The following is an 18,251-nucleotide window of genomic DNA, read 5'->3' as shown; positions in this document are numbered from 1 at the left end:
ACATTTAACCTGTCTGATTAATGATACACTTAATGCTCTGAAACTCTTAGGAGACAGCAAGGACTAACTTAAAAATAAGCACAATGGGAGTTAATTTCTGCAGCATGAAAATGTCACCTCAAACTGTAGTTCCACACACAATGCAGGTGTTCTCAAATGCTTGGGATTGCTCATCATTGCCAAGTATCTCCATATGGCAGATAAGAAAGCAGCTGAAAGGGAAGAACTTTGCTGCTTGTGGGCTTTGCAAGTCAGGGCACTGGTACAAAATGAGGATATCTAGATAAAGAATTTCCTGTTCACAGTTTGGAACAGCCCAGTTCCAAAGAAGAAACCCCTCCTAAGGAACTGCTGCCAAAAAAACCTTGAGTGAATCAGCCTCAGACACATCCTGTCCAGGGTATAAGGCATATTCTGACAGAAGCTCTAAAATTATTAATGACAGAAAATGAGGCTTTATTGAAGTCATTTTCCATTGGTCTCTCTTTGTAAGACTTTATCCTGGCTCCCAAAGTGTTTCCTATTAGATGACCATTTAAGCACTGCAAAAATCACTGAGAAAGCCCAAGAGGAACTCCTTGGACCACATCTTTCAGATATTTAAAACAGCCTAGTTTAGCTTGGAATCCAATATTCACTATGCCCTAGAAGGATGGATGGGGCCACTCTGAAACATCAATAGTACAGTCTCTCTGTCCTTTAAGCAATTACTTCATTCCTCTTGCTACTGTCTGGAAAATAAATCCTTCAGCAACAATGGACCTGAGCTTTGTGATGTATCAGTCAGGACTTGAATTCTGTTGTTTTGTCACTCAGACTTTACCTTGCTGTTCTGCATATCACAGCCAAGGTTTATGCCAGAGGTCATTGTTTTAATAAACATTTTAAAATCTCTATGAATGAAAACACTACATCAAGTGTCAGGGCTTTTTTCCTCTTGGTGATTTTTTATTTGCCTTTTTTTTAAATTTTTTTTTAAAATTTAAATAAACTGATATTCTGTTTCTTTAATAGGTTTACTTCTCACCAGTGCTCAGTTCTTACTCATTTGTTAAGTCTAATTAGTCAGTATTCAAATGTGTCAGGCATTAATTTGGCCACTGCTCAAATCTCACACAGATTTCACAGGAAAATGGATTATTTGAATTTTAAGCACAGTCTGTTCCACCAATTCTGACATATTAAGCAAACTCACCAGCCACTAGAGCCATAAAATGCCAGTTGACCTAACAGCCTGCAACAGTACCGAGTGAAAAAGCTATTTATGTTATTAGCTGATGCTCTGAAGTGAGAGCTGCACACTGTAGCTGATCCTGTATCACTTGATTTCTCCAAGATTTGGGTGAATCCCAGATGCTTGGCTACTTCAGCCTCAGCACAGAGCTGTTGGCTGTCAGAGCTGTTGGCAATCTCCAGGCTATCAGAGCCCCAAGGTTGCCCAGAGCCAGGACTCCCTGCAGCCTTCTCAGAAAACAGATCATCCTGCCTGCTTCACCTGTTTAATATGGTAATTAAGTCATTTTAGCTAATGGGCTTTAAATACATCTTTTAGGGTAGTCTAGACAACTCCTTAGCATTGTCCTCAGAGTAAGGAGGGATTGTCTCTGTTTCTGACAGAGGCTGATCAGAGATTGAGGCAATCAGTTCAAGACAAGCCTGAGTCCCCACTCCTGCTCTCACTGATGCAGTTTACCTGCCTCTGTCAAGTTTACCAAGGGTTTTTGTCTTCACTCAGAACACTCAGATTCTCCTTTCAGAGCTGAGGGAAGTTGGACACACCAGCCTTCCCAGTTCCCCCACTGCCTCTGGCACACAAACCTGTGGCCATTAGCCTGTCTAGACAGGGACGTTGGGGTGGCATAGCATAGGAAGAGGAAAGTGCATCTCAGCACAAGTCTGCTCTGCCTCTGCTAATGCGCTTGGGTGGCACAGCACAGCCACTGTCCCTTCAGCCGGTCTAGACAAGGCCACAGGGACTCTGGATCTGGGCTCAGCACTCAGCTTACATTTCCTTGAACTGCAATAGCTTTGTTGTAATTCAGCACGACAGCACTTTCCAAACACAGCAACCTGTGAAATAAATGTTTCGGGGTTCAAATCAAGGTTAGCCTGACTCCTTTGGCAACACTTGCTCCTCCAAATAAGCGCAGAAATTACAGGAGAAAAGCAAGTCCACCCAAACCTGGCAACAGTCCAGGACAAGGATGATTAATAAAATCACCTTAAGGTGAGAAAACACAGAGCTGCCGAGATCTTTGCAAATAACAAGCTCTGAAATTCCACCACTGAAGCTTCCATGAGGCAGCAGTGTTCAGAAGTGTGATAGTTATCCTCACACTGGGCAAGAGCAAATGAAAGGGAACCTTCCAGCTCTGCCTCTACACAGGGCCAGAAAAAAACAAAGGACAAGAGCAAAGTGGGGCTGTTTGGCTGCCATAGTTTTTAAGCATCACTGACTTGACAGTTCTTCTCAAAATGAACATGGGACCAGGCAGAGAAGGGACTTGGCAAATCATCCACAAAACTTTTCACAACACTGCCCTGGCAATGGGATCAATTCCATCTATCAGCATGATGTGAAAACTGATGAACTTCTTCAGGTTCTACAGACCCAGAGATGAGCAAAAAAAGATTTCTCTTTTAGTCCAATAGTGAAATTGCACATACATATGAGAAATTGGGGGGTGGGAGAGACAAATTTTCTGAGTGAGGAGGTGTAGAGACATATTTGCTTGGGGATAAATGAGGTTTTCAGGTGCATAGAAAGAGCCTGTAGCTTTTGACTGAAGAGTTTTCCAGCCCAAATGAAGTATTTTACTTTGTCTTTGTATTATGCAAGACTTACATACTTTTAAATTTTTTTCCCCATTTCAAACTTTATATTTCTTAAGTAAAAGTCAGTTTTTCAACTGGTAGTCTTAGGGTAAAATGCTTTGGTATTTTAAAAGTGTTGTCCTTTATCCTTTCGAGTTCAAATTACTCACAAACTGCTTTAAAGGCCAGTATAGCTGGTCAGGCATGTAGTGCTGAGTACAGCCATGGTGTTTCTTGTTGCAGTCCCAGTCCTCTGGGATTAAGGCACAATGCAGCATGGACACATCCTTTGTATTCATGTCTGATAACATTTTTTAAGTTATCAAGGACTTTGAACACTCAATATATAAGGACACCCTTGCAATTTCTGGTTTGGTCTGTTTTAAAACTTCTTGTCAGCACAACAGGGCTAAGAAGCCTGAATTTAAGAGGAATGACAAAGAATGGCTAAAGCTCCCTGTGTTTGAATGCACCCCATTGTGCCTTTACTGTCCAGGATTTTCTACAACTGTCTTTCCAGCACAGTCTTTATCTGGATATAATTGAGCTGGTAAGTGTCAAAGAAGAACCCAAAAAGCTCTGTCTGATCACTGCAGCAGAGATTAAACTAAAGCTCTTGTATCACAGGCCACTGGGTTTTCTTCCCTCAGCTGCTGATGCAAACACTTTAGTAATGAGTGAAAGCCCAACTTCTGTTCACAAGGAGAGAAAACACCAAGGGTTTAGTGGTTCTGTCCAAGAAATGGACAGTGACAAGACTGCAGAGCCATCACTTTGTGGTGCTGCTGTGCCTGACCCAGATGATGGGACTGGGGTGAGTCACTGCCCCTTCCTGAGCTCCATGTTCACTCCTCTGTGCAGGGCTGAGGCACAGCCCACAGCTTTCCCCTCAGCTCCACTCCCAGCTGCTCCAGGAGCAGTTTCCCCATAAACTGTAGGGGAAAATACACCTTTCAGTGCAGAAGAGAGACTTGTGAGAAGTCATTGGGAGACTGTGAAATGCACAGAATGCAATGGCTGTCAGCAACTGCTCAAGCAGCCCTTACAGCCTTTGCTGGACGCCTCCACCTCTGCTGCTGGTGCTGCTGCTGCCCACCAAGAGCCAGCCCTGCACTGCCTCCACCCCTGTGCCCGAGAGGCAGCTCATCAGCATCACAATCACACCGACCTTCAGAAACACCAGCTTTGCCCTTCACTCTCTGACAATCAGGAAGCATTTGGAAATGCTGATAGAAGAAAAAGGGAAAAAAAATCTTTTCCTTCAGAAGAATCCCTTCTGTGGGGCCTTCTGTGTCTCCCTCTGAGAAGAATTGGTTTTGTGTGGAACCACACAGTGCAACAGGCAGAGCAACAAGCAACACCCTCCACAACTTAGACACTTGCAAGCTCCCATGCTGTTCCCAGTGCTGCAGATCTGCCTCTCAGTGCATCCCCATCCAGACCCCATCTGGGAAGCAAAGGCAAAGGCAAAAGCAAAAGCAAAGGCAGACAGTCAATTTGACTGTCACTCACTCAAACAAATCAGTGCCAAAATGAGTCCAGAGCTTAGATTTCTAAACCGCTTTCTCCATTGTCACCAAAACCTACTTTTCAAGCAGGACTTGCCAAGGCTTCAAATATTAGCCACCATTTAGACTCAATCTGAGGGATGAAATTGGAAAAATAGAAACCGAAGAAATCTTATAAAGCACAAAGCTGTTCTACCACACAGGCAGATGAGGTCACAGGTATAGGAAATACACTTTTCTGTCTGAAGTGGAAAAATGGTGATCTATGGGATGTATTTTTCAATGGAAGATCAAGTTTCCATTACCCTTGTCATTCATAGGTCAAAGTCATCGAAACTCTACAACAAAAAGGAAAGAGATGCACCTGTGCTACCAGAGAGTGAAGGATGAGGACGAAGATAGAGAATCAGAGACAGAGAGGCCTTTGACATTCCTCAGGAGAGAAAGGCTTTTTCATGGATGTAAATTAAAACTGTGCACAGAGAGCCTTTGCTGCTAAGCGAGACGGACGGCTGCCATTAGCATGAACAGCCTTGTCTGACACATTTTGTCTGTGACCCTTTGCTGTGACAGGGAAGGCAGAACCTCGCCAGATTGTTGTGGTTGAAAAATTGCAAATCACCAGAAGAGTGGTGGAATAAAATAATTTAAAACAATATTTTTCAATCCACTTACCATTAAGGATTCAACACCAACACGTGTTTCCTTTATAGAAACAGGGAAAAGTTTCTTTTTGCCCAACTAACTGCATTGGGTTTGTGTAGCAAGGTTTTGGTAGCAGGGGTACAGGATGGCTGCTGTGAGAAGCTGCCAGAGAGTTTCTGTGTCTGAGGGAGCCAACTCCAGCTGCTCCATGAGGGACCCACCACGGGCCAAGGCTGAGGCAAACAGCCTCACATTCAGCATGGCATTTGACCCAGGACATTTGATACCAGCAAAGGGCATCAGATGTCTCTGATCCATACTGCTTCCACACTGAGCAGCAGGAGCAGGACGGTGTTGGGTGCAGGCCTGGCCAGGAACAATGACTGCTCTGCATTTTCCATGACCTTCTCACCCTTTGGGCTCTGTGGCAGCTGCTACTTAGCAGGCCAGCCACTGCCAGGGTTGAACACTGCCAGGTACCAGAAGGATTTATGCTCTCAAGTTAGCTGCTTCTCTCTTCCCTAACAACAGCAGCATTATCTCCCAAACTGCATTTACCCAGCAATCCAGGCGGGGTCTAGCCCTGTATCCTGTATGTGACAGCAAACCATTCCATTGCCAAAACACTCCCTAACCCCTCCAGCATGCTTAATGGTGAATGAAGCACTCAATTTGTTCTCAGTAGTTAAACACTTGAGGCAGATACTGTATGACATGGGAGATGAGGGTGCATTGAACCTGTACCAGGCCCCAGCTTCCCCCTTTTTGCATGGCCAGGTGTGTGATAGAGGTGTCCAGCACACACCACATCAGCGTGATTCAGTGGAGCTCCCATCACTGTGGTGCAATCCTGGAGCACAGCCTCTCCTGCAGAGAGAAGAGCAGAGACAGGCTCAGATAACCACGTTTCAGAAGGAAGCAGGAGTATTTCCACCTAACTTTGTTCTTTAAATGTGAAGTGTGAAGACATAAACACTTGGTGTTCTGGAGGAGGACAGCTGTTGCTCCCGTGCCACGAGCTGCTGTTCCTTAAGGAGTCAGCAGCTCTCCAGAGCACCTGGTACCTCTCCAGCTTCCAGCCTGCTTCCTGCTGGGCAGTCTGCTCCATTCATATCTGATCCTGTTCCCTCTGAAGTGAGGGAGCAAAGAGCAGGAGCACTGGGTACAGCCCCAGTCCCTCAGCCCAGCAGGCACCAGGAGCAAGGGGCACCCCTGGAGAGGGGCTCGGCTGGAGACCTATCCTGACACCACTGTCAAAGCTCATCCAAACCCCCCAGGATCACAGCCACAGACTCTGAGGAAGGCAGAAGTGTAACAGTAATAGGAGAAAAGCTCAGGAATCTCCAGATGTCCCAGTGCTCTGGAAGTCAAAGATAAAAAAAAAAAAAAAATACCTGCAATGCATTAGAAGTGTTAGTTCAACTGAGTCTTCTGTGACACTGAAGTCAATCATCAGTGTTAGCATGAAAAATTACCAGCAGCTCCAGATTGTTAATTCTCCTTAAGGTCTCAAATGTCCACGGGTAATGGATGTGAACCCAGATTCACTTTATGCAGGGGCTGAGAGCAGCTTTCTCCCATAAGCTAATCTCAGACAGCTAAACCAAAAAACTATAGAAAAATGTTTTGATTAAATCCAACAGAAAAATCCACAAGAATGATGTGCTGAGCTGTGCTGTACAATGAGCCCCTCCCTTCCCAAGCAGAGATTTTCAATAACAGTGAAGACTTCTGAAATCTAATTAATTTATTTTAATTATTAAGATGTTGTCCTGGAAATAACATTTAAAGCTGATATGAGACACTGGAGTTGTTTGAATTGCTTCCCAAACAGCCTCATGCAGCAGAGTCCAGTATTTTGGCAGTCAGCAGCAACAGGTATTACATGAGAGCTCAGAAATCAGTTCTTTCCTGTGATCTCATCCCCCTGATGAACAAACCCTTTAATTAACCAAGCAGTGCAGTTGCATCATTTCTGTAGCAGCAGCACTCACTGATTGTGTGAAGAAAAGCTGCTGCAGAGAGGATGAGTCCATTAAAGAAAAACTGCCCTGCAATCTTTCAGGGAGATTATACAACTGCCTCAAAATTAAATTGACATTAATCCAACTCTCATTTCGCTGTTTGCCAACAAAAGCTCGTGTGTGATATGGAACAGTCTCTTTACTTTTTAACCAAAGTCTGGAATGCAAATTCAATTTTTATTTTGTCTTTGGTCTAACCTTAGGGGAAGTCTGCAAAAGTCATTCTTTCAGCTAATTCACTAGTGGTGTCCTGAGGCACCAGCCCGGGTCGATGCCCTTCCCTGCCGGGTGCTGGGGTCCTCCTGTAAACTGGACAGTGCAATTGCTCTGCTGCCCAAGAGCTTCACCCACACAGAGCCATGGGTTTCCTTCCTGTGTGCTGGGGATCACTGTGAGACCTCCCAGCTCCCTTCCCCGGGCACAGGTTTGTGTCAGCAGGCAGTTTTTAGCAAGTCCCAAAGCTGAGCACAGAGCACACCTGCAGAGCACTCTCCTGCTGCCGAGCTCCTGGCACAGCCGGCGGTGGTGGTGCTGCTCCCCGGAGCTCGGAGAGCTGGGCACTGAGGAGCAGCTCTGACAGCTCCACCAGGATCCCAGCCAGGTGGGCACCAGCCCTTCACCCCAGCCCGGATGGAGGTGCCAGCTCAGCCTGCCGTGGGGGAACAATCCCCAGCTCATTTCAGGAGCCGTCAGCTCCTGCTTTGCCGTTTTTAAAACCAATGTGAATGTGACCAGCAGGCACTTGTCAAACCTTCAACATTTAATTTGGGGCACTATGATAAGACTCAAAATTAATCTGGATCCAGGGCAAAGTAATTAAAAACACGACTGGGGAATGGTCCTACTCGCATCTGCCTCAGGCACCTGAATCTGCCTCAGAAACACATCAGCATCTCCCTCTGGGATTCAGTGTGAGCCACCCTCCTCAGCAGCTCGATTTGAGACTTTGAAGTTGCAAAAGCTACATGAATGCCAGAGGGAATGTTTTTGCTCACCCTGATGGCATTCACTGCAGGGATTACGGCTAGGAACGCAAATGAGGTGAGCATGGGTGCAGGGACAGTCTGTGATCTGTTCCCAGGGCTCTACATCAGCTCCCTGCTGGAACAGCCCTGCTGCCTGTATCCACTGCCTGATAACAGCAGCAGCTCTCAGTCTTCTCTTTTAATCTACACAGTCGTTAAAATTCACTTTCCAGCAATTACCTGACATAAATTTTAGGAGAAGTTTGGGGTGTTGTACCCAGCCAGCTGATTAAAGCTGCAGAGTCAGAGCCCCACAGTGCTCTGGGCTCCTGCTGGACTCTGAATGATCTTTCCCTTCAATAGCCTGAGCAATGGTGGAATATTCACATGGGTTGTCCATACAGAACCAAAACTGAAAACTCATTCCTGGTAATTCTATCTGGAGAGGACCAGCCTCACACAAACCACAGGAGACTCCACAGCTGAAGCCCTTTCTACCAAAGCAGTATCAGACGTCTCTGCAAACTCTAGACAAGTGCAATGATTTGAACAGGGAACATTGTCTATCTAAGCAAGAAAAACACAATAAACTTGGCAGCTTTTTTTAGAAAAAATCCAGGAATGGCAGATTCTAGCACATTTCCCCAGCCAGCAGCATCTTCCCTCCTACTGTTCAGTGACAGCACACACAGAGCAGTGTCCATCAGCCAGTGCATGGGGAATTATTGGGAAAATCTGTTTCAAGGGCGGTTTCAATCTGAAGTAGAATGCTGTTTAATCTCCAGTTATCTGTTGTTATTCCTTATTAGAGCAAGAAGAACCTCTCAGTGATCACTTACACAGCAAGATGTAACAGAACTGACATGGGTGACTCTCAGTGCAGTCAGCAGAGCCCAGCACATGCACCAGCCCCTTCATGGTGCTCCACAATGGGAAAGCACATCCCACTCCTTGTCCAGGTGCACAGGGGACCCAGACCTTATGGGACTGGGAAAAGTCCTATTTTCTTTTTATGTTACCCAGTTCATGCCCTGCACACACTTCCAGGGCCTTACTGTCATTCAGAAATGAAAGAAATTTGATGTGTGTGTGCTTCATTGCAGAAAATCAGGCTCAGAGCAAGTCTGTGGTAAACCACATAGGAAAAAAAAAATATGTGCAGGAGAAGAGATTCCCAAAGCACCCCAGCCAGCCCTGAAATTATTTAACAGCTAGTTTGGGGAGAAAATGGAGCTAAACAAAGGCGGCAGCATGTGCAGTGCTCTCACAGCACAATTTAAACATGTTACAGAAAATGGGCCTGTCAGCCAAACAAGGATTTCAGGCAATATCTTAATTCCCAAAACCAGTCTATTGACAGTGATTTACATGTGACAGGAAGGCTCCCGAGCAGATGGGAAGCTGGCAGGCTGTTAGGATAGCTGCAGTCCAAGGAAGATTGACACTGAATGCTACAACAGTTCTACAGAGCAAACTAAATATGCAAACTGTAAATGTAATTAAAAGGACTGGAGGGATTGGTTAGGAAGGGAGAACGAGAAGGCCCTGAAAGGTATATGTGGAAATATTTAGGCTAACACGTGGGATTTGTATGGCAACATTAGGAGGGATGAGTATCAGACAAAGAATAAATTTAGGGGGAAATCCACAAGGCTGTTTACTAATGCTCCTGATACACTTAACTAAGATAATTAAAAGCTATAAGCTGACATGCCATTTAAGGAAAAAAAGATTATAGGAAACAGCCTGGCATCAGCAAAGAATAAACTGGTTCAATATACATTTATTGAGTAAGTCTCACAAAGGATGCACTGCAAACCACAGATCCAATACACACACACACACAATCCTGCTTTGGCACCCCAGCACTTACTTGGGTTCTTTTTAGTCATTTTTAGGTCTCCCAGTTGAGCACTGACATCATAATTTCTTATGGGATATTAAGACTTGTGTCCTCAGAGGCAGCATTTAGTTCTGTCCCTTAGGAATTAATTTTTCAATTTCCACCTGTGCCAGTGGGAGGACTTTGCTGTCTGGCAGTCTGACTCTGAGAAACTGTTTTAAGGAGCAGGTCCTGTATAAAATGCTCTGTAATAAACAGTGAGTCCCTCAGCTGGAGCTTCTCAGTGACACAGAGAGTCCAGAGCTGCCACTCCGGCAGGGGAAGCCAGGAGTTAAACCAGGCTTTTGTCACCCAGGTGAGGAATTCTGACCCTGGAGAGCTCCAGACAGTCTGACAGAGAGATGTTAAAATATCCCTCCCCTTGGCTTGCTGGGAATGTGCAGCTCTTTCCCTCCCTTACAGCCAGGTCAGGATCTTTAAAAGCAGGTGAATATATTTACCTTGTGTAATTTCAAGCCTTTTAACCACAGAACAGAGCAAGACTATTTTTTTAAAGCTGGTGCTGAGTGGCACTGGGCTTGGCCACTCTCCCAGCAGACACAAGGGTTGTTTACTCTTGGCAGACTCAGACACACTCCAGCACCTGTGGAAAAGGCTCTTCATTCCTGTTTCCACTTAGGTAATTCACTTTCTCCTTCAGATCATTACATGTATTTCTAAAGTTAATCAACACCTGTCCTTTATTGTGTATTTTATCCTGTAACTCAGAAAATGGGCTTGTTGCCACTGAAGCTGCTCTACAAAATAGTCCTAAATCTGATTTTCACCAGATGAGACTTTTTAGGAGCAGGAGCTGTGCTGGGCCAATAGACCCTTCTCTGTGTTCCCTGTGTCCCTGCTGCTGTCACAGAGGGACAGATGGCCCATCTGGGCACCACCAAGAAGTAAGATTTTGCTTTGCTCCAGCTCCAACTGTTTGGAAGCAACAGTCAAGAGTCATTTCCATCTGCCTCCCCCCAGTTAATGGGATCAGATTTTCCCAGCTCCTCTGCACAGTACCTCCATCCTGTAGGAATGCTGGCCTTCCCTTCCTCTGAAGAGACAAAATATTCTGGAACACTCAGGATGTCTTTAGGTAGCTCCTGGGGATTGTTCAATGAATTTTCCAGTGGTTAAATCCATATTCTTCTTTTATGTGTCAGAGTCATTTAAAGTGAGATCTTGCACCTTGTTCAACCAGACTATGACAATATAACTCAAAGTTAGTCTCAAACTGTACAGCATTGCTGTGGATCAGCACTTTTTGCAGATATTAACAAAAAATCCTGTTTTCACTGAAATTTTGCAGCATCTTCAATCAGGGAAGATGAAGGAGTAGTTTTATCAGATCAGAGAAAAAGTAGTCTCTTGCCTCAATCAGGGACCAGCTGGAGTTACTTCAGGAAAAAATGAAAGAAACTGTACAAGGTTTCTTACAAAATTCTAATTTTAGATTAAAACACTTCCCTGAGGATCTTTAAAGTAACTTTCATTCATGTCAGGGATTTTTTTTTTCTTGCCCACCAAAAACCCTTGGAAATGTTTACTTGCAGTGAACACAAGTTCACTGGGCTGTAGGAAGGTGCCCTGTGGGTACAGCAGGTACAGATGTATTTTCCAGCTGTTCCACTGGCTCAAGTCAAGCTGGAGTCCCAGTATCTCCTCAGGACTGTGTTTTGTGTGTGTACATGGTAAACATCAGACTGCAATGTTTTCTGTACCCATGCAATTATAATGCAACCAGTAAGACACTGAACAACATCCTGATTTTATAAACAGACCTAAATTGTCTCCAAAACTCCTACCTCACTTCAAAAAGCAGTGTCACAGACTTCACTTTTTATACCCAAACCCAGCCCATGGTTATCACAAGGTGTGAAGGAAAGCAGTGTTTGGGCAGCAATTATATTCCTCATTGTTACCTGTAAGCATCAGAGGAATACAAAGTGCTTTGATCTAAGGAAGAGGCAGTGCAGGATTCCAGGTAGAGTTTAGCATAAATTTATTTCATTAAAAGCTTCATTAACCTGAATTGTTTTGCATCTCATTAGCTTCAGACACTCTGGTTTAGCATATGTTCACCTTCTTTCACTTTTGCAGTCCTTCCTCCTCTGTCAGATGGTTCCTGAGCAGCTTCCACCATCACCTCTGGACACTGCTCCAGTAAAACCTGCTGATTCTGGAAATACTTCAGCTGGCACTAAAGCCTTCCAAGGGAAGGCTGAAAGCAGCATTCCTCTTGGCTACAGAAAATTTATTTTTCTAAAGTTTACATCTACTTGCCATTCTGGAAAGAGTTCCTGTCCACATCCCTCATGACACAGGATCTTGTCAAGAGAAATGGGTGAAACCTCCATGTCCTGCAGTCCCAGAGATGCCACACTCCAGGGACAGAGGCCAGCAAACCTTTGTCGTGGCATCCCTGTGTGAAAGGCAGCAGCTGCCCACCTCCCTAGAGCACATCTTTTACTCAGACATGTGGCAGCCCCTTTTCTTCTGTCTGTGGATCCCTCTAATCCAAATTCCACTCCTTTGATTTTCCCATCTTCAGCTTCCTTCTTGTTAAAGTCCCAACTTCCTGTGCCATTTCCTACTTTCAGGTTATAGCACACAAAGCATTTAAAATTCCTCCCAGTCAAACCTGCAGAGCAGGGGGCTCTCCTGAGAACACTCACCTGATTTCTGCTGCTTTAGGCTGCAAGAACTGAGTATTTGAAATCTTTACTTTGGTGTCCATGAAGGTCTGACTTTGGAGATGGCACTGTCTGGGGCCCCTCACTGACACATCCTTGCACTGGTGGCTGTTACCTCAAGGCCTTTCAGAACATTCTCAAGAAGATGAAAAAGTGAAACTAAAGAAGTCTGGAGAAAAGTCAGCACTTAAATGCCATTAAATAGTCATGGCCCAGGTAGTTCATCTCAACTCATTGCAGGACACTCCTCTAGTTCTAACAGGAATAGCAAGAAAACTGAAATCCCAACTTTTCTGGCAGCACTATCAGTGAATACCATTGGGAATATTTTTAATTAACATTTTAAATACCAGCATCTACACTGGAACCCTCTTAAAACCTTTCTAAACAGATCTGTGCAGAGCACTTTGACACATAGACGTCAATGCAAGGCTGGATCACAGTTCCATGAGTTCCCTCCCTACCAGGCACAGGCAGTTTGCTGAATGGCACTACAACTCCATTGCTCCTCTAATCTGTGTTAGGAAAAGTGCTGGAAATCCAAGGGCACCACTGCCAGGGATGAGCCTAAGGGACACTCTGAACCTGTCTGTGGCTGCTGCCACGGTGTGAGCTCTGGACACTCCTCAGAGGGAGGCACTGAGCAGGGAACAAACAGCCTGAGAGTTCAGTCAGTCAGGTTCAAATCCCAGCTCTCTCTGACCAAGACACTTCTCTGGGCTTTACTACCACTAAAAACAACCCTGCAGATGACACTGTTCCCTCTCAGTAGAATACTGCTCAGCTGGGGGTTTTTTGGTTACGTACAAGTGAATTAAGTATTATACTCTTCCTTCCCTCCCATTTCATTATTTTTCAAGAGACACAATTTCTAAACATGGGAGAAAACTGCAATACTGGTGCCAAAGTCCTCCTGTTGGTCTCTTCTGAAGCTGAGAACTGCTGGCACTAGCCCAGGAAAAGCAACAAAGAACAGGAGGAGTTTGGAGAGCAGCTAGACTTGCAAACCTCAGAGCACTGTTGAATAAACCCAACACAAAACAGAAAGATGATTGGCAGGGATGGGATGACTCTGCTGCTGGAAATGAAGGTGTGATGAATAATCAGGCACCTCTGACCCAGGAAAACACTGACTTCATTTGCAACACAAAACTGATTGCAGATGGTATTTGGGGAGGGGAACCCAGCTATTCACTGTGCTTTCCCCTCACAAGAAAAATTCATTTCCTCTGTACTGTTGAGCAATGAAATGCACCTGATTGGATCTGCTAAGACAGCTACACATAGAAGGTCTGGAATGAAAAATTAAAGAGTCCATGGGGTTGATGCTAAAGGTAATTCTATTAAAATAGTGGGCTGAGGGGGAAATGCACATATACCTCCTATTTTAATAAAGAATTAAAACAAATCCCTTAAAGGAACAAATTTATTTGGACATTTGTTTGAAATCCTAATAAGATTGTTGCTGAATTGGATGCTGGATGCCAGTGCACAATCAAGGACATTCCTCCCATTTGTTCCTATTACTGCTGACTTCTTCCTGCACTCCAGCTGCTCCCTGCCTCCAACCTGGGTGTGTGCTGGGCACATCTGCCAGCCCGCTCTGCCCTGGCTCACATCCCTGGGAGAGCTCCTTCCTGCCTCTGCAGGGACAGGTGACTGCTTCCCCGGGGCTCTCAGCACTCCCAGCCTGCTGTGACACATTTCCCACAGCCAGGACTCCTGGAGAAGGGAGAGCAGCAGCAAAGGCCCATCCCTACAGCGGGCTGATGGCCGGGGTGCTGATGTCAAACACCTTGTGCTGCCCACAGCTGACACGGGCACAGTGAGGCAGCTCTGACTGCAAAGAGGCCCGAAGATACAGAATAAATAATCCCTCCTCACCCTGGGCTCAGCCTTTGGCCTGTGGAGAACAGGGTGGAGCAAAGCCAGACTGGGCAGCAAATGCAAACAGCCCAGGCTGTCCCTCTGGCAGCCTGCACTGCCTTCAGCCTGCGCACGTGTGACGTGCACAGCTCCGCGCTGCAGCTCAGGTGCCACAGCCCCTCTGAACAAGGGAGTTTTAACACTGGCTTTCCAGGGCCATTAGAAATAAAGTCCAGAGGTAAGGAAGAGGAGGAGGAGCAGGAGGATGCATTTGGATTTTTTCTTGCACCTCCTCAGCTTCACTGGAGGGCAGATGTTTGTCACATCAATAAATAAAATGGGGAAAGGACTAGGAAGCTCAGCTTGGGTTTAAGGCAGGTTTGCCTCAAGAAGCATCAGGTATTTTCCTGTTGCAACACAAGCAGGGTATTTTCCTTTCTTTTCCTAAAGAAAATGCCTACAACCAAGATTTCAAATACATGTGACTAAGATTGGACTCCTAAACCAATAATTAAATCTTTAAGCAAATGGCCTGATCTTCTTCAGTGTTGATCACACAGTGACTTAACCCACCTTTGTTAGGAACTAAGGGATGCAAGGCTCTTGGAGAAACAGGAATGAGAACAGAAAAATGTCAGGCCCCTTCCTAGGGTATATGCTAGTAGAATTAAACAGGTAGCTTGAAGTCAGCACTTCAAAAATTATTTCCTCCATCCTTTTACTTCAGTTTCAAACCTACTGCCCAACACATTTGATACTGAAAAGCAAATTACACCTGTATATATGAATGCATAAATTTACCTCTAAATTAAATTTAAAATAATTTTTCACAATAATATAGAGAAATATTAACTGTAGGAAAAGACCCACCAGAGTGTATGAGCAGACAAAGTCAGACCTTGGTGCCACAGTGTGAGCTGAGTCCTGGGCAGGTTGAGTTTGTTCATTGCACAGACTCCTGGTTTTAGGGAGAATGGGTTTGTTTCCCAAGCCTGCTCCAGGTCCCTTGGCAGGGTCAGGCCTGCTGGGATACAGACACATTCCAAACCTGGGCACTTCCAACAGGGCATTTACAAAGCACCTTCCTGCCATGGGATTTGACAGCATGTACATTCATCTCTCCAGTTACAGCCATTTTGACCCTTGCAGGGTGTGCAGGCAATTTACATGCTAATAGCAAAACTGTTAGGAAACACAAAATGACACAAAGTGAGATCCACACAATTTTGATCAGCTATCCATCATCAGGATCAAGAGACTCCTCATCTTAGCCTTTGTTTCCCTTATAAGCCAAAAGCTTTCCAAGAACCTTTCCAAGGCTTTATTAGATTACAATGAGGGTAATTATAGCACTGAGATGAATCCAGTGCTCTCTTGTAATGGAATACAGCCAGTTCCAGCTACTTGAAAGCCAGCCTGACTTGGCAGGGCCCCGCAGACACTGTTCTTTCATGGGTTTTTTGTCTATTCCAAGGGATGAGGTGACTGCTCCCCAGTCCCAGGCACCCTCACAGGCAGAATGGGAGAACACAGTGCTCAAAGGAGGCCTGAAGAATGAACAGTGTTTGAAAACCAGCAGAAGGATCTCTCAAGAAAACATTTTCCATGAAAGTTTGGGGATAATGGAGGACTTTTAGCTTTCTTAGTTATTTCAGAATTTATTTCAACAGACACTGCACGTGCATTGTGTTGTGGGAAACGGAAAGAATAAGCAGAGGTGATAGATCTACTGCTAAGAAAAACTAAAATCAGCTACAGCATAAATATGGCTGAGTGGGCCTTTCTTCACTCCTGTGATGTTATTCTCAGGTGGAGAGTGTCTATCTCCTTTAGCTTACTTTCCATACAGAAATTCTACAGATTCTGAGCCAAGAGGATATTAATGTACACAAGTGTACCTAATGGTAAAGGCACAGGTGAGCTCCAGTCACTGGGCAGTGCAGGACTGCGGGGGGAGACAAGTGCAGGGGAGGGGAATGAGACAGAATTCAGCCATCTACTCTGAAACAGAGTATGGGGGAAACACCAATTTTCATTGCTGGCATACTGACCCAGAGCACCTGTGCAGGTGCTGAATTTTTGGGAAGGAGAGAAAAAGTTACATGAAACATCTTTGGCAATTAAAATTCTGCTGCCAGCAATGCCACACCACATCACTAGTGGAAGAAGTGAACCCTCTGCAGAAGTGGTTACACAACCTGGTATTGTGACTTAGACATGTCCTGTCCACTGGACACCTTTACACCTAGAAATAATCACAGCTCTGAAGGCAATTTTTATGCAAAGCAGAGCTCTAAAACTTGTTTAAAAATACCCACACAAACAGCAATAAAGGTCACCTGCCCCTGCTTTGGGAATGAGGGAAGGGGAGGAAAAGATCACAAGGATTACCTGAATGGACTTATAAAATTCCACATTTTGGAGCTGTTTCAAAGAGCCTCTTACTCTCTATCTTGACTGGAAAGAGCAAAGAACAAATGTTAAAGGTAGGAGGAGAATATACAAATAATTACAGAAAATATACATTTTGACAACTTGTCTGATCATCATTCAGTTGCTACAAGGGACAGATTCCCTGCAGCAGGAATGCTACAAAACAATCTCAATAACCAGCAGCAGCTGTTTCCAGTGTAGACAGAGCAGCTGATTTAGTAACTTTATTTAAAGCCCTCCATTTTTCTCTTACTTGTACCTAATTAGAACCATAGAAAACAACTGATATTTCAGTTGAGGCCTGAAAATCCCAGTTCCTCCACTGGCCATGTGCCAGGACTCTGTGACTTTCCCTAACTCAGGTTGGTGGTGGCATGAAAAGACTGTAATGTCTGAAATAGCTCCAGCACTAAGGGAACCCCTCCATGCAGAATTTGGTGACACCCACTAAGAAGCAAAATCAAGATATGCAGAAAATGTTAAGAAATTCTACTCCTCACACAAATCCCAGTGAGGAAGTTCCATCTTTAAGAGACAGGACCAAGCAGCTGATGGAAACAGCTTCCCTGCCATGGAGGCAGAGGCTCCCTGGGCTGTTCCATGCAGGGGCTGCATCTCTCCATGGCCTCTGCCAGCAGCTCTCAGTGAGACAGGACAGGGCAGCTCCAGGGAGGCCCAGGCACAGCTCAGATTATCCAGTTGTTATTCCTGCTAAATGCAGGGAAAAAAAAATCAAAAATACACATAGTTTGCCCATAAATTGAAATGAAAAGAGAGAGGCATTCAAAAAGATGGGATGACTAGTCAGTGTGATCCTGCTCATTTCTAGGCACTTTCACAGAGGAGATTGGAGTAGGAGGAGGGAGGAGTTTGCCATGGACTGCTTGTACCATTTACAGAACAGCATTTGGCATCTCTTGCTCATATGTCAAATACGTGCCTGCACAGTGTGCCAGATGCAGCTCCTGATGAATTTTTTAAAGAGGAATTTAATGCTGACATAACAAAAGTGATGAATTGCTCAACTGTTTGCAGGGCAAATCTTGAATGTACCGATAGAGAAGCACATGGAGCTGCTGAAATCCTGCCTTGGCTGAAGCACTGAGGACCTTTGCAAGCATTCATATCCAATAGCAAAAATCCCTTCTTGGATATGGGCTCTCTGGTAGCACAGGGGTTTCCAAAAGGTCAGTGGTATAATGGCCATAGCTAGTTTTTACAACCAGAAAAAGTTGCTCAATTTTTCAGAATACAAACTTTATTTTAAAGACAATTATTACACTCTCACTGAGTATTACAAGGTTTCTCTATTATTTCCCACAATGGCCACATTTCACTACCTAGGTTTAAGTCAGATTTCAGAACAGACTTTTTAAATACTAGGTAGACAGAGGGAAGAACAAAAACCTGCAGTAGCTGAA

The sequence above is a fragment of the Onychostruthus taczanowskii genome, unplaced genomic scaffold (assembly GCF_017590055.1).
Source record: "Onychostruthus taczanowskii isolate IOZ18803 unplaced genomic scaffold, ASM1759005v1 scaffold165, whole genome shotgun sequence".
Taxonomy (NCBI): domain Eukaryota; kingdom Metazoa; phylum Chordata; class Aves; order Passeriformes; family Passeridae; genus Onychostruthus; species Onychostruthus taczanowskii.
The sequence above is the reverse complement of the archived record's forward strand: the minus strand, read 5'-3'. Positions refer to the sequence as shown.